This window comes from Otolemur garnettii, unplaced genomic scaffold (assembly GCF_000181295.1).
Source record: "Otolemur garnettii isolate 467f Iridium unplaced genomic scaffold, OtoGar3 scaffold00070, whole genome shotgun sequence".
NCBI lineage: Eukaryota > Metazoa > Chordata > Mammalia > Primates > Galagidae > Otolemur > Otolemur garnettii.
The window spans coordinates 6713761-6729142 of record NW_003852465.1 but is presented as its reverse complement, the minus strand read 5'-3'; the positions used below and the strand labels follow the sequence as shown (position 1 = coordinate 6729142).

The window sequence follows — 15382 nt, the reverse complement described above, 5'->3', positions numbered from 1 at the left end:
CAATGCCCACCAGAGCCGGGTGTGGTGGCTCAGGCCCAGAATCCCAGCACTCTGGGAGGCCGAGGCCAGGAGGACTGTGTGAGCTCAAGGGTCGAACACCAGCCCGAGCAAGACCGAGACCTCGTCTCTACTACAAAAAGAAAAAAGAAAATTTAGCCGGGCGTTGGTGGTGGATGCCTGTAACCCCAGTTATCAGGGAGGCTAAGGCAGGAGGACTGCTTGAGCCCAGGAGTTTGAGGTTGCTGTGAGCGAGGCTGACTCCACAGCATTCTAACCTGGGCAACAGAGTGAGACTATCTCAAACCAAAAAATGCTCACCAGAAGGAAAGGAAGAGGTGGGCTTACAAGTTGGTGACACTTTAGCCTTCGGCAGGACGTATTTCAGGTGGGCCACGCCGCCGTATGCAGACTCAATCCGCCGCCAAACAACTTACGGAACTCCTTATAAAATCAGATTACTATAAATATCGTAGAGCACAAGCCATGCAAACCCGGTCTAGTTGCCCTGAAATCACTTTCACTGTCTTCAGCGACCTAGCCTGTAAGGCCGCGTAAGCCGTTAGGACACCGACCTTCACGCGCCGCGCATGCGCACAACTACCGCGCGGACGGAGTGCGAGGCCGGAAGGATGTTTCCCAGAAGGCCCCTCCACTCCCCGCGGCGGGTCCTCCCGCTCACAGGCCGCGCGACGTCACTCCGCCCACTACGCAGCTCCGGCTCCAGCGGTGCTTTGCCAGCGCCCCCGTGCGGTCCGGTTGAGCGCTGCGGCGGTGGACCCAGGGCCCTAAGCAGAATGTGGCAGGTCCGGCTGCCGCCGTCGTCACCGTAGCGCGCCGACCTGTGGCGGCGCGGCTGAGCGGAGCGGAGAGAGGCGGGGGGGGTGGTGGTGAGGGGAGGAGGGAGACGCACGGGTTGGGGGGGAGGAAGCTAGACAAGGCGAGGGAAGGGGGAGCAGCGGTGGCGCAAGCCGCGCGGAGCAGCTCAACTCGGTCTCTGCTTCGCCGTCCCCTCCCGACCTGGTCAGCGAAGCCGGTGCCCCAGCACCCCGGAACACCTTGAAGCGATCAGAGGAGTCCATGTTGGGGAACTTGGCGGCACAGTGACGGGGCCCTTAGACGTCAGCGGAGGGGCCGCCGCCGCCGGAGCAAGCGCCTGGACCTCGGCCTGAGGTAAACACGGGCCGACCCCGGTGTGGGGGGCGATGGGCTCGGGCAGCTGTCGGGGCGAGGTGGGGCTTAGGGGCCCGCGCCGAGCGGAGGAGCCGGCCTGCGGTGCCCGGAGGGCGGGCGAAGTTTCAGAATTTCGCGCGGCCCAGGCGGTGTCCTGCGCTTGGAGGAAAGTTGGAGCTGCCACCCGAGGCGGGGGAGGCTGCGGCCGGGAGGGCCCCCTGCTCTCGCGCTCCGGGGAGACGCAGGCCCCGTGCAGGCCGCCTCGCTGTCGGCACTCCGTCCCATTTCCTCCTTGTGGCCTACGCTCTCCCGCCGCCTTAGCTGGCGGAGCCGGTCCCGGCCCAGGTGCGGGGTCCGGCGCGGGGGAAGGGGCTCCACGCCGGAGCCGCCACGGTACCCCCACTCCCCCCCTTCGTGTAAACGTGTCCTCCTGGGCTTCCGGACGCTACTGACCCCCGCGTCTGTTTTACTTGGGAGACTTTGCTTTTGTCGCTGGCGTCCGAGCCCGCTTGTGTAACCAAACTTTACTGCGCTGTGACCTCTCGATGGGCGAATAGGAAGGCCGACGCCTCTCTACATCAGCTTTTTACTCCATACTCTTAATTTCCAACTACTCGCCCATCCTTGTTTTTTAAAACTCGTTGCCTGGGCTGACACCCAAAGGGCCAGGAGATTTAAGCTTAGCTTAATTTTTCGGCCGCTCCGCAGACCAGAATTTGGAAACATAAGAAGAGATTTCTTACAGATGGCTGGCGGGCTTGCCCCTACACGTATTTGGAAAAATTGTCTTAAAAGTAGGTGCCTGCTTTTGAGTATTTGGTTAAGACATTCACAGATTCAAATGTTGAGTTTTGAAATAACCTTCAACATGTTTCTGTACTGTATTGCGTGGTCTACGTGTTGAATGTTTCTCATTCATTTTGGATGAGATTTTGACTTACATCTTCACTACCAGTGAACGAGATATTTAAGGCAAAACTGATGAAAAAGTTTTTAATGTTTTGGCTGGTGGCATTGATAAATAGCATGCTGATCTTACATTTCCCCAATTTGAGGAGTTCCCCCAAATTTTAGGTAAAGCGAATTAGTAAATGCATTATTTTCTTGTTTTAAAAGAATTCATGCAAATGACTGCCTCAGCAGCAGAACATAGAAGGCTATATCCTATATTCTTAAACAACTTGGTTTTGTATTTTATTGGTAATTATATTAGTATCTTGGTAGGTAACTGAAAGTCTTTCCAGATAATTGCTTTCTCTTTCCTGTTTCTTCGGCGGTTGATTAAATCGTCGCACTATTTTTCTGTTGGTTAAAAGCTGTAGGAGAAAGTTTGTGGGCCTTTTGTTTTTGTTATTTTTACTGATTGGGCAGGAAAAAATGAAATTTTGAAACTGCCTTTGTATTTTTTTCATTTAATACCATTCTATCAAAGATAATCTGAATTTATTTATAATATGTTTATATTGTATTATACCCTAACATTCACTTTCACATTCAGATGGTGACTTTAGCCTAAACATATGAGTACATTTTAAGATTTCAGTAGGGTAGAATTTGAGTGTTTGCTTACTGCAAGTATACTTGTTGTAAAGACATTCTTCTCTATGTTAAGGGGGAAGAAAACTGTAGAAGAAAAGTAAAAATATTTCTAAATATACTGCTTGAAAGGATATGTGATGCAGGAAATGTTAAGGAGAATTTTTTTGTTGTTAATATCTTCATGTGGTAATAGGGCCACTGGGTTAAGACTGAAACTTTGTTACTTAGCTTACCCATGATCTTTTGGGCACTGGCCAGGGCCTAGGTAATTTTTATGAAAACTTACCCTGTTAATCACCAGAAGTAGGATGAATCAGTGCAGTTACATGATACTGTTGATTTGTCACCAATAGCATCTTTTTAGAAAAAGAAAGTACAGTATTATTTTACCCATCAACTTAATACTGAACTTTTTAGGTACAGCAGAGAGATAGTTGTAAAAACTGAATTAAAGAGGGTGTCAGGCATAAAAGTAATAAAGAGAAAGTCACCGTTAGGATAATTTTCATTGTAACTCCCTTGAGCAAATTCTGCCATAATTTGCTTTTGTCTTGATGTAAATTGGATCTTGATTTACTTTGCCCAGCAAAATAAAGAAACTTAAAACACAAATTCTTAACCAAATCCTCTGTCCCCAAGAATAAATTAATAGCCTTGCACCTTGCTTATATCTGAGTAGTAATACCTGTTAGTAGCATTGAAGAGAGACCAAAGTTAAAATATCCAGTATCATCCTGTTGCTATCCTCAAGATCCGTTTTTGCATTGTATTTTTTTAAAGTTGTGGCTTTGTAAATTCCTAGTACTTAGGCATATAAAAATTTAATATAAAATGGAAAAAATACCATCATCATCTCTTGCTTAAAAAATAACTTCTTAAAAAGTTACTATGATCTTTGCCTGATCTACAGTCTTTAATGCTCAGTAGCTATAGTGATCCTGATAAAATGTCAGATCATGTCACTTCTCTTCCCCAAATGGCTTCCCTTCTCAGCCAAGTAAAATCTGTAGCTTTTTCTGTGATCTACAAAGGTTCAGAGTAATAAGTCTGTTCTCTGACTTCATCTCCTTACACTTTTTCCAGCCTGATAACTACTCTGTAAAATGACAGCCCCCTCTTACTAACAGTTTCTCTTTTTACCCACCATTTTTCTCCATAGCATTTGTCGCTTTTCCATGTAGTGTATAATTTAGTCTCTTAAGTTTATTGTGTTTTTTCTTTACCGTAATACAGCTTCTGGGAGATCAGAGCGTCTCAGTTTTGGTCACTGTTTTGTTCTTTAAACACCTAAACAAACAAAAATAATAATAAAAAAGAAACACCTAAACAATGCCTGGCATGTAGTAGGTACTTAATAAATAAATAGTGGATTAACATGTTTTCAGCCATAAACATTAAAAACAGTAATTGTGGTTTGAAACGTTAGATTGCACAAATCTCAGTCTTTTGCATGAACTATCAAGTTACTTATGTCAACACGTGGACTATGTTCAGTTCAGGGGTCCACACTATTATGGTAATGTGACCTTGAAGCTGTTGTCATAATGTAGAAGGGACTCAGAATGCTTTAAGAGTACAGTGGCCTAATTATCTTATTGTTTAAAATGTTGTCATTTAGAAGCTTATTGGATTTATTTTTGGTAATTCCAGAAGGCAGAACTAGAATTGTGTTGATAGGTATTGAAAGGGAGGAGAGGCCACAAGAATGGATCTGGGAAGATTAGTAGGAGGCTCTTGGAATAGTCTGGGAGAGATGAGGATAGCTTGAATTAGATGAGAATTGTGGAGATGGGCTAAGTGGATGAGATTTGAGATCAGCAGCTTTTAGTTGATAGATTGAAGGTGAGAGAGAAGGAAATTTCAAAGGTAACTCTTGGTTTACACAACTAGGTTGATGGAGGGACTGAATAAGGACCAAAATTCTTCTGATTTTGCTATATGGAACTTGAAGTACCTTGAAGCTTTCAGGAGGAAATTTCTGGAGGCAATTAGATGTATGGGCCTGAAATTCAGAGAAGGGGTATGGACTGGAAATACTATGTAGAAAATTGGAGTCACTTACATTGGTAATTGAAACTACACGTATGGGTGAAATTGCCCAGGGGAGTGAATATAAATGGGGTTTGGGAGGATATATATCCTTTGGTGGAACCACAGTGGCCTCTAACATTAAACAAAAAAAGTTTGCTAGAAGAATATGAGCTTCCAAAGAACAGGAGAAATAGGTGAGTGGGATTATAGAAACAGAAGGAAGTGAAAGTGCTCCAGCAAGATAACAGTCAGTGTTAACTGTTGATGAGAATTTAATAAGGTAAGGACTAAAGAATTTTTTTATTGCTGTAAACACATGGATCTCATTGCCTGGTAAGCCTCATATTTTCAAACAGATACTCCTGTAATTGCTTAACTAGATTTGAAAGTACTGAGATTAAAGTTTAAGAAATTATCCAACCACATGCAGAAGGGAATCAGTGTTCATCAGGTATTTACTGTGTGTCAGCCACTCTGTTCTAGACATTTTATCTACATTTTCATTTGATCTTTTCAGTAGCCTTGCAGTGTTTGATGTATTAATCCATTTTAAAGAAATTAGTCTGGACCCCTAGAGAAGTTAAATGACTTGTATGTTAGAGCACTTATGCAGTATTATAATAAGTATTAAAGATAAGTTCATCTGATTCTTTGGATTTTAGTTCGTTATTTTTATCTCTTAGCCTCTCAGTTCTAGATCAGCTGTTCAGTAGACATTTCTGTGATGATCGTTATGTTTTGTATCTGTACTGTCCAACACACTAACTGATGGCAACATGAGGCTTTTGAGTACTTAAAATGTGATTGTGCAATTGAAGAACTGAATAGTGGTTATTGTATTGCACCATGCAGATATTGATCATAGTTCGTTGAGTATCTCTGAAATAATGAAGCAGAATCTTGAAAAGAGATGAAAATACATATTGTTTCTTATTTGAAAGGAATACTGCATTGTTTATCAGCTAGTTTAAGTGGTATAAATGAATTTTGTAGGTAACTTTTTAACATGACAATCTGAAACTTAACAGAAAAGTTACAAGTACATATAACCCATCAAAAAAATCAGGAAATTTTTAATCATACTATATTGCTACCATCTAACCTTAGACCTCATTCAATGCTTTGCCAGTTTGCATAGTAATTTACTTTGTAACAAATGAGTTCAGAATTCTGCTTTGCTTTTAATTGTAGTATCTTTTTAGACTCTTTCAACCTTAGGTCTTAACCTTGATTTTCATGACCTTGAATACTTGATAGATTGTAGTTTAGTTTTGTTGTTGTAAAATGTTTCTCAATTTGGGTTTGTCTGGTATTTCTTTTTTTTCTTTTTTTTTGAGACAGAGTCTTACTTTGTAGGCCTTGGTAGAGTGCTGTGGTGTCATAGCTCACAGCAACTTCAAACTCTTGGGCTCAAGCAATTCTCTTGCGGTAGCCTCCCAAGTAGCTGGGACTATAAGCTCCTACCCCCATCTAATTTTTAGAGATGAGGGTCTTGCTCTAGCTCAGGCTGGTCTTGAACCTGTGAACTCAGGCAGTCCACCCGCCTCGGCCTCCCAGCATGCTAGGATTATAGGTGTGAGTCACCGTGCTGGGCCTTGCCTAGTATTTTCTTTATGAGTAGAATCAGATTGTATATTTCGCTTCACATTCAGCGTATTCCTTTGTATTTCTGTTCTCTTATTGAGCCCTTATTTTAGAATTTTTAATTCTAAAATTTCTGTTTCTTTTTATAGTTACTATTTCTCTGCTGAGAACTTCTGTCTTTTCACTTATGTCAGAAGTGTTTATTTTTTTTCCATGAAGTGTAGTTATAATAGCTGTTTTAAAATCCTTGATATTTCCAGTATATGGGTTATCTTGGGGTTGGCAGTTACTAGTTGTCTTTTCCCTTGCTAATTGGTTGCATTTCCTGGAACTTTGTGTGTCAAGTAATTTTGGACTATACTGGACAGTATTGTATCGTATAAACTCTGGGTTCTGTAATAATCCTCTGGAGAATGTTTTGTTTTACCAAATAGCCCATTAGATTTGGACTCCAAATTCCATTTTTGGAAATGATAATCCAGTCTCAGTTCAGTTTTTAAAGCCTTTGCTTTACTGCTCTGTACTGTCCTATGCTTGCTGAATGCTTGTGTAACTCAGTTAGGACTTATATAGGCTCATATAGAAAATTAGGGAATCCTCTTTGTCAGATGCTCTTTTCCAAGATTTTCCTCTCACCCTTGTGCCTACAGAGTCCTCCTTTTCTGGTTCCTTTGGCTGGAAAAACTCAGAAAAATGAAGCTTCTATTAAGACTTTCAAGCACCTGTGCGCTGCTACCATGTAGCTGCCCTTAGGATAAAACTACAAGAGGTGGCGTTAGCTGCTGTTACCGCTGGACTCGGGTTACTCAAGTACAGTAGAACTCTATAAGTTGACCGCCCTAGGGACTTTAGTAAGAAATTGGTCAACATAAGGAACTAGACCTGTATTTTTGATATGTACATATACTTTACTTTCTTATACAGCTTTTATCAGAGAACATCATGAAATTATGCATAGTAAGAACATAGTAAAATTATATAGATAGTATCAGACAAAATCAATACATTTACTTTTTTCTTATGGCTTAATCATTCTTTCTGGAAAAAAGTAAATTTCAGTCTGTTTCTTATTCTAAAGTTAAGTGGAGGAAGCATTCTCAATGCTGACTATACCACTCAGCCTACCTGGATATTTTTTCCACCTTAAATAACATTTCAAATGCACTATCAGATGCCTGATATCATCCTCTTTTGGAGTCTCTGCAATTTCTGTGTCATCATCAGCTGCTTTTATACTTTTACACCTTTACATTATCACCACTTTTACTTTTGTCTGTTCTTTGGTCAGTATTGCATGGAAATTGCTTCCGGATCAGCTTCATTATATAGGTTGCCACCTCATAATCCATTGCAACAAAAACATAAAAATCTAATCCTTCGAACTCTGCTGCAGGGGATGGACTGTCTGATGGGGCATCATGCTCTAAGGTTGTGACAGTTCAGCTTCCTTGAAATACTTCTGTATCATTCTGACTGAAATTTATTCCAAGCAGAACTGATCCAGAGGACAGCATCCAGGGTGTTAACTTATGCAGTGGCTTCCACAGGTGGACCACAGGTTGATGTTTCAGTAATGACCTGCTGCAGGAGCTGGGCTCAGTAGTGCATTTTAAATGTTTTGATGATGCCTCACTCAAGAGGTTGAGTTTGTGAGGTCATGTGTGGAGGCAGAAATTTCAGTGTTAACATTTGTGAAACGATTCCACTTGTGAGTGGCCAGGACAATTGTTTACTGTGTGTATAATAGATTGTTTCTTCTTCTTCGTTTCTTTGTTGATATACTCCTTACCCAAATAGGGCACCAGTCATCTGTGCGCATTTGTTTGCTCTCCAAGTGACAGGGAGGTCTTGGGGCTTCGGGTTCTTGAATGCCTGTGGTTCTGCTGATTTACCAATCACCAAAGGCTTTAGTTTCTCTCTGAGCTAGCACAAAGCAGTACTGTGCAATGTTTTTGTAAAGTTTTCCACTCTTATATTTGTAACCTTTCATGACGAAGCTGCTTCTGTCAGGCATCACCTTGAAAAAGAATCTGCATTCATCAGTGTTAAAGATGCTTTCATCCTCAAAACCTCTGGCAATGTCTGGGGGCTTTTTGAAGAACTCTTCCACAACTTCTACTGGAACTTCATTGGATCACCATACAAGATTTCTGGAAGATCTCATGTTGCAGTTTAAATCTCTGAAGCCAACCACTTGGTGCTTGGAAATGTGCCACTCTGAATTTCTGTATGAATTTTTTAGCAAGTTCTTGGATCATAAGCTTGAAAATTCAGGTGCTGACTGCCCTCATTTGTTTGAACCAGCATAATGTGGCTTCATTGACTTTATGGGCAAAGTTTTCCTCCTTTTCTGCTGTAGTTTTCCATTTTACTTACCTTTTTTCTCCAAGGACTTATATTTATGTTTTTGGATGTTACTAATAACCCAATGTTACTAACACCAAAATGTTCTGCCATCTTTCTTTGACTGCTACTTTCGAGAAAATGTAGATAAATCTTTTCCTTCAATGTCAGCTCTTTGAGTTCTTTCCTTTGGGCCATCACATCTTGATTAACCATACACTTTTTAGTAATTGTAGGATGTACCTGCAATTCAGACCAGTCCTTCACGTTGAAAAAATCTTTTGCAACACATGATAAATAATTGGATGTTAGGCCTAATCCAGCCTGTGATAGTAATAAAAAGAATTTATACTGAAGAAAAAATTTTACTAAAGGGCAGAGCTCATACCTTCTAACCCTTGGTGTAGTATGGACTCTACTAGTCAAGTTATAGAGGAAAAACTAATACATATTGTGTGTCACACACAGAAAAAAATATTATGTGTCACAGTTCCAGTATTCAAGATACAGTTTACAGAGGTGGTCAAAATATAGAGATTAGTCTTCCATAGAGTGCATTTGGCACATGTCCAGTCTATGAAAATTAAGTCAACTTCAGGTGGTCAACTATGGAGTTTCTACTGTAGTTACTTAAATACCATAAGGAAATGGTCTTCAGGTGAGTTGTTTGATGACTAATCACCCTTATAGAAATTCTTATGTTAATGTTAGGCAGTTTAGTGTCATGGTTAAAGCCCCGTACAGCCAGATTACCTGGATTTCAGTCCCAGCTTTCCTCCTTGCTTGGTGTGTTTCCACTATAATTAAAGGTAATGACAACAATATCACAGTACAATGAAGTTAAATCTCTCAGGATCATAGTGATTAAAGTGATTAACATTTATATGATATTTGTATATAAATAGAAAACATGTTTAGAACCCTGGCTGACAAATAGTATGTGCTGTGCATAATAATGCATAAATAATTCATTCAAAGCTGTTTTTTGGACACTTATTTGAAGGCATGCTGCTGGATCCTGGTAATATAGTGATGAACAGAGCAGGTACCATGTAACAGCTTAATAGTTTTGCAGTGCATTGAATCATTAGGAGTGTTATCATTTTTCTTGTTTTTGAATACTTTTAATTTTTAGTGACTAGGAATAATATTTGTGTTATTTCCTGGCAAATAGCTAATGGATTTCAACTCTACTACTTACTATTGGCTTTGTGACCTTAAACAAGTTACTTAATTTCATTGTAGGTAAAATGGAGATAGCTCCTTCACAAGGTACTGTAAGACGTGAGTTATTTTATGATTTGCTAGAAAGTAGTAGCTTAAAATAGTATGAAATGCATACCCAAGTCCAGTTATGGGCACCTGTAGCTTTTGTATAATATGATTACATTTAGGGGCAAAATCTGAATATGCATGTCTAATGCTAATGTGGAAGAGTACCTTTTTCTCGAAGTTGGTACAGTATAGATTAGAGTGATAGTGTTTCATGAGTAGGATTATGAAATGCTTCTTTAAATTATGCATTAAACATTCATTTGCAGACACATTGTCGTATAGATAGCTCCCAGCTTACGAGTGAGCTAGGTTCTATATATTTGTTCTTAAGTTGAAGTTGTGTGTAAGTTGGAACAGGTACATTTACCTATTACATATGGTGGTCTCTATTAGTAAGTGCAAGTTACACATCGGTCAGATGTGTGTAACTTCAGGACTTACACTAATGGCCTCCATAAATGCAAGTTGTATGTAAGTCAGATGTATTCATATATATTTATGTAAAATAATAAATTCTTATTTGTCTCTGAGATATCTACCTAGGAGGATGAATTTGTGTTTAAGAAGTTCAGATAATAGGCATAGGTAAAGAGTAGATGTTTCTTTTACTATGCAGAATAATCGCTTTTTTATTTTTCAGTCTTAGTTTCATAACAGCAGTTTGTACTAATTTATAGGGGATTAGCGTGAAGAAAGTACTTCTCAAGAAAGCAGTCACAGTAACATTTAGCATTCCTGTAAAAGAAACTAATTTCTGAACTTGAAGCTGTATGTCAGGTTTAAAATACCTTATTTAAACAAAACAGTAAAATTTCAGAAGGAGTGGTTTTGAACATTATCCCCATTTTTCCTTTTGTAGATGAAATCCATTCTCTTCTGTGACAGGCATTTATATGTGGTCATTTACATTAATTTTTTTTTTTTTTAATTGAGATGGGATCTCATTCTTTTACTCAGCCTGGAATGTGGTGGTGTAATCATAGCTCACGGTAGCTTCAAACTTCTGGGCTCAAGCAATACTCTTGCCTCAGCCTCCAGAGTAGCTAAGACTTTAGGTTTGCCCTGCCATGCCTGGCTAATTTTTAAATTTTCTGTAGTGAGTAGGTCTTGCTAGTTACTTAGGGTGGTTGGTCCTGAAGGAATCCTCCTACCTCAGCCTCCCAAAGTGCTGGAATTACAGGAATGAGCCACCATGCCCAGCATATATGTGGTCATTTATTTTCACTACTTCTTTTTTAATTCTTAGAATTTTGCTACAATTTGAATGTTTATGTCCCCTCTAAAATTTACGTTGAAACTTAATTCTCAGTGTAACAGTATTAAGAAATGGTGCCCCTAGGTGGTGATTAGGCCATGAGAGCTCTGCCCTCATTGATGGAATTAGTACATATGTAAGGGCTGGAGGAAACTTGCTGGGCTCTTTTTTGCCCTTACATCCCTTCTACCGTGTGAAGAGGCAACGAAGTGCCATCTTGGAAGCAGGCACTAGACCCTCTTAGAACACTGAACCTGCTGGTGACTTGATTTTGGACTTCCCAGGCTCCACAACTCTGAGAAATTTCTATTATTTGTAAATTACCTAGGTGAAGATTTTTTTTTTTTTTTATAGCAGCACAACTGAATTAAGATTCACTTGTTTGTGTTTTCTGTGTTGTACATAATTTCTCATCTTTTTTTGAGAGGTCAGTGGATAGACAGATTGCCATTTCAGCACAAAAGTTTTTTTAAGAACAGCAACAGTTAAAGTAGAGATATATTTGACAGTTTTCCTGTTGGGGCTAAAAAAAATAAATAAATGAAAACTCATTAGTTCTTATATACTTATATACTTCTATCCAGCATGCTTTTCTTTTTGTTATTCTGCTTGCCAGATGTGAGGGTATAGTGCTGTTGATCCTAAGTGCTCCTTTTGTGTTCTTGGGAATTTTGGTTGTGAAATGAGTCTATAACATCTCACTGTTCTTCTGTTTTTTGTCTCTAATAGGCATAAGGCTTAGTCTTCTACATATAAACTATACTTTTTCACATGTATAACTCTTTCTCTAAGGGGACTTGTAACAAGCATTGAGGAATTGCTGATGGATAAAAACAAAAGAGCTTTAGATTTGACTTACCATTTAAATTTGTTACATCATTGTACTTCAGTAAGTGAAGAAGAGAATTTCAAGGATAAATGAGGATTATGTAAGCAACTCTATTATTTCCTCCATACCTTAAGCAGGGGTAGGGTCATTAGAGAAGAATTGCATAAAGATAATGACTGTATTGGAGGACATATAACCTGCTATTGTTCACAATTGTTTTTCACTTTGGGAAAGAGTAGAATTATGATTTATCCAACTCTTTCATGGTAAGTTATCCAGGCATTCAGAATATTGCAAATATATTTTTCCCATAGGGACAGGTGCCAATTAAGAGTTTAACCTTACTGGGAGTCACCTGTAGTAGATCCCCCCCTCCTCCATAATGAAAAATTAGCCAGCGCCATACCATCACTAGGGTCTTAGAACTGATCTATTTCTACAACTCTGCCCTAGAATTTAGTGGAGATGTTAAAGATTGCCTATTTCTCACAGGTTATGAAATATGTTATGCAGGAGCATATGAAATATGTTGTGCAGGTTATGGTTATATGTTGCGGTACAGCAATGCAAGGAGGAGAGATAGAAAATTCAAACACTTCCTGTCAATCTCATCTCTGGCAATATAATTTGGGTGTTTTCTATGTATTGGCAGTAGTTAAAACCATTGAGAGAATGGGACTATGAAGTTGACAGTGAATAAGTACCTTTGTTGAAAATGTTAACAATTTATATTTTAGTCTGTAACTGTTCTTATATTAGTCTTTACTGTTTTTAAAAAAATAAATTTTATTATTTATATGCAGTAAAATTGACCTTTTGGGGTGTATAGTTCTGTGATTTTTAATACATTTATAGATTTGTATTACTATCACCACAGTTAGGAGTAAGAATAGTTCCCTCACTGCCCCCTGCACCAGGTAACAGTTCTTTTATCACTGTAGTCTGACCTTTTAAGAATGTCCTATAAATGCAACTGTGTAGTATGTTACCTTTTGAGACTGCCTTCTTTTACTAAGTATAATGTCTTTAAAATTCATCCAAGTTGTTAAATGAAATACTTGTTCATTCCTTTTTATTGCTGAGCAGTATTCCATTGTTTGTTTTTATTTTGATGAAGAGCGGTATATAAATTCGTTCTTTTTTTGTACTGTCTTTGATTTTGGTATCAGGGTAATGTTGGACTTATTTGGGGAGTGCTCATTGCTCATTTCCTGGAAGAGATTGTGTTGATTTGGTGTTATTTTTCTTTAAAATTTAGTAGAATTCACCAGGGAAATTATCTGGATTTAAGAGACTTCTTTTTTTGGAAGGATTTTAACTGTAAATTCAATTTCTTTAAATAGTTATAAGGATATTCAGATAATCTACTTCATCAGTCTTGCTAGTTTAAATATTATTGATCTTTTCAAAGAATGAGCTTTTGGTTTCATTGATTATTTTTCAGTTTTCAATTTTATTGATTTCTGCTCTATTTTCTTCCTTCTATTAGCTTTGTATATATTTTGCTCTTTTTCTTGTTTAAGTTGGATGTTTGTATTATTGATTTGAGGCCTGTTTTTTCTGATGTAAGAAGTTTAATATGTATAATGCTTTTGCTGACTCTCACAAATTTGACCTAATGACATGTTTAGATTTAGGTCTTTATTTTATTTTCTCTTTGTCCCCTCTGGTTTTGTTCTTCTGTAACTTTCTTTGGGTTATTTGAAGATTTTTATTTCATTTAAATTTATTGTACTATTGACTAATTCATTGACTGACTTTTTAGTGGTAGCTATAGGAAGCATAATAAACAACATTTCACAGTCTACTTAGAGCAGTGGTTCTCAACCTTCCTAATGCCGCGGACCTTTAATATAGTTCCTGTGGGTCGCGACCCATAGGTTGAGAACCACTGACTTAGAGTCAGTATTTTACCATTTAAAGTGAAATGTGGAAACCTAACTACCATTGAAATGCCTTTATTTTTTCCCCTTTATATTATTGTCTGGTGTGTATTTTATAAATCGAAGGTTTGTGGAAACCTGGTTAACAGCATGTGCTCACTTCCTGTCTCTGTATCACATTTTGGTAGTTTTTCAGTACTTCATATTTTTTCATTATTATATCTGTTATGTGATTAGTAATCTTTGATGTTATCTATTGTAATTGTTTTGGGGTACTACAGAGTGTGCCCATATAATACTGTGAGGTTTTTTTTTTTTTTTTTTTGAGACGGAGCCTCAAGCTGTCCCCCTGGGTAGAGTGCCATGGCATCACGCTCACAGCAACCTCCAACTCCTGGGCTCAAGTGAGTCTCCTGCCTCAGCCACCCAAGTAGCTGGGACTACAGGCGCCTGCCACAACGCCCAGCCTTTTTTTGGTTGCAGCCATCATTGTTGTTTGGCGGGCCTGGGCTGGGGATTCAAACCCGCCACCTTAGGTGTATGTGGCTGGCGCCTTAGCCGCTTGAGCCACAGGCTCCGAGCCAATACTGTGAGTTTAATCGATGAAGCTGCTTGTCTTCTGACTGCTCTACCAGTTGGCCATTCCTCTTACCTCTCTCCCTCACTTCAGGTCTCCCAATCCCCTTAGATACAACAGTATTGAACTTAGGCCAGTTATTAACCCTACAATGTCCTCTTAGTGTTCAAGCGAAAGGAAGAGTTGCATGTCTCTTAGTTTAAGTCAAAAGCTAGAAATGATTAAACTTAGTGAGGAAGGCATGTCAAAAGCTGAGACAGGCTGAAAACTAAGCTGCTGGTTTTTTTTTTGGCTGGGGCTGGGCTTGAACCCACCACCTCTAGTATATGGGGCTGGCGCCCTACTCCCTCAGCCACCAGCACCACCCGAAACTAAGCTTCTTGTATAAGTCAGCTGAGTTATGAATGCAAAGAAAAAGTTCTTGAAGGAAATTAAAAGTGCTACTATAATGAACACATGAATGATAAATAAGTGATTATTGCCAGTAGGGAGAAAGGTTGAGTCTCTAGACAGAAGGTCAAACCAGCCATAACATTTCCTTAAGTCAAAACCTAACCCAGAGAAAGGATTTATGTATATTTACTGCGTGGCCCAAGACAACTCTCATTCTTTCATTATGCATCAGAAAAGAAAAAAGGTTGGATACCCCCAGACACTGAACAACAATTTTCAGTGTTGAAGAAACAGCCCTCTATTGGAAGAAGATGCCATCTAGAATTTTAATAGCTAGAGAGGAGATGTTGAATATCTGGCTTAAAAGGTTAGGCTGTCTGTCTTGTTAGGTGTTAATGCAGCTGGTAACTTTAAGTGGAAACCAATGCTCACTGACCAGTTGTGAAAACCCTAGGCCCCTGAAGAATTATGCTAAATTTACTCTGCCTGTGCTTTATAAATGA

The 15382-nt window shown here is 39.3% G+C and overlaps 1 protein-coding gene across 2 annotated transcripts in view; it reads left to right on the top strand.

Annotated features, from left to right (window-relative positions):
- Positions 1–885: 885 nt before the first annotated feature.
- The window catches only part of SCAF11 (SR-related CTD associated factor 11), a 78550-nt gene continuing 64053 nt past the window's right edge, over positions 886–15382 (top strand). For both annotated transcript variants that reach the window (XM_023515362.1, XM_023515361.1), the window contains exon 1: positions 886–1170. The gene's annotated coding sequence lies outside the window, so the exon portion shown is untranslated. The remainder of the gene's footprint in view (positions 1171–15382) is intronic.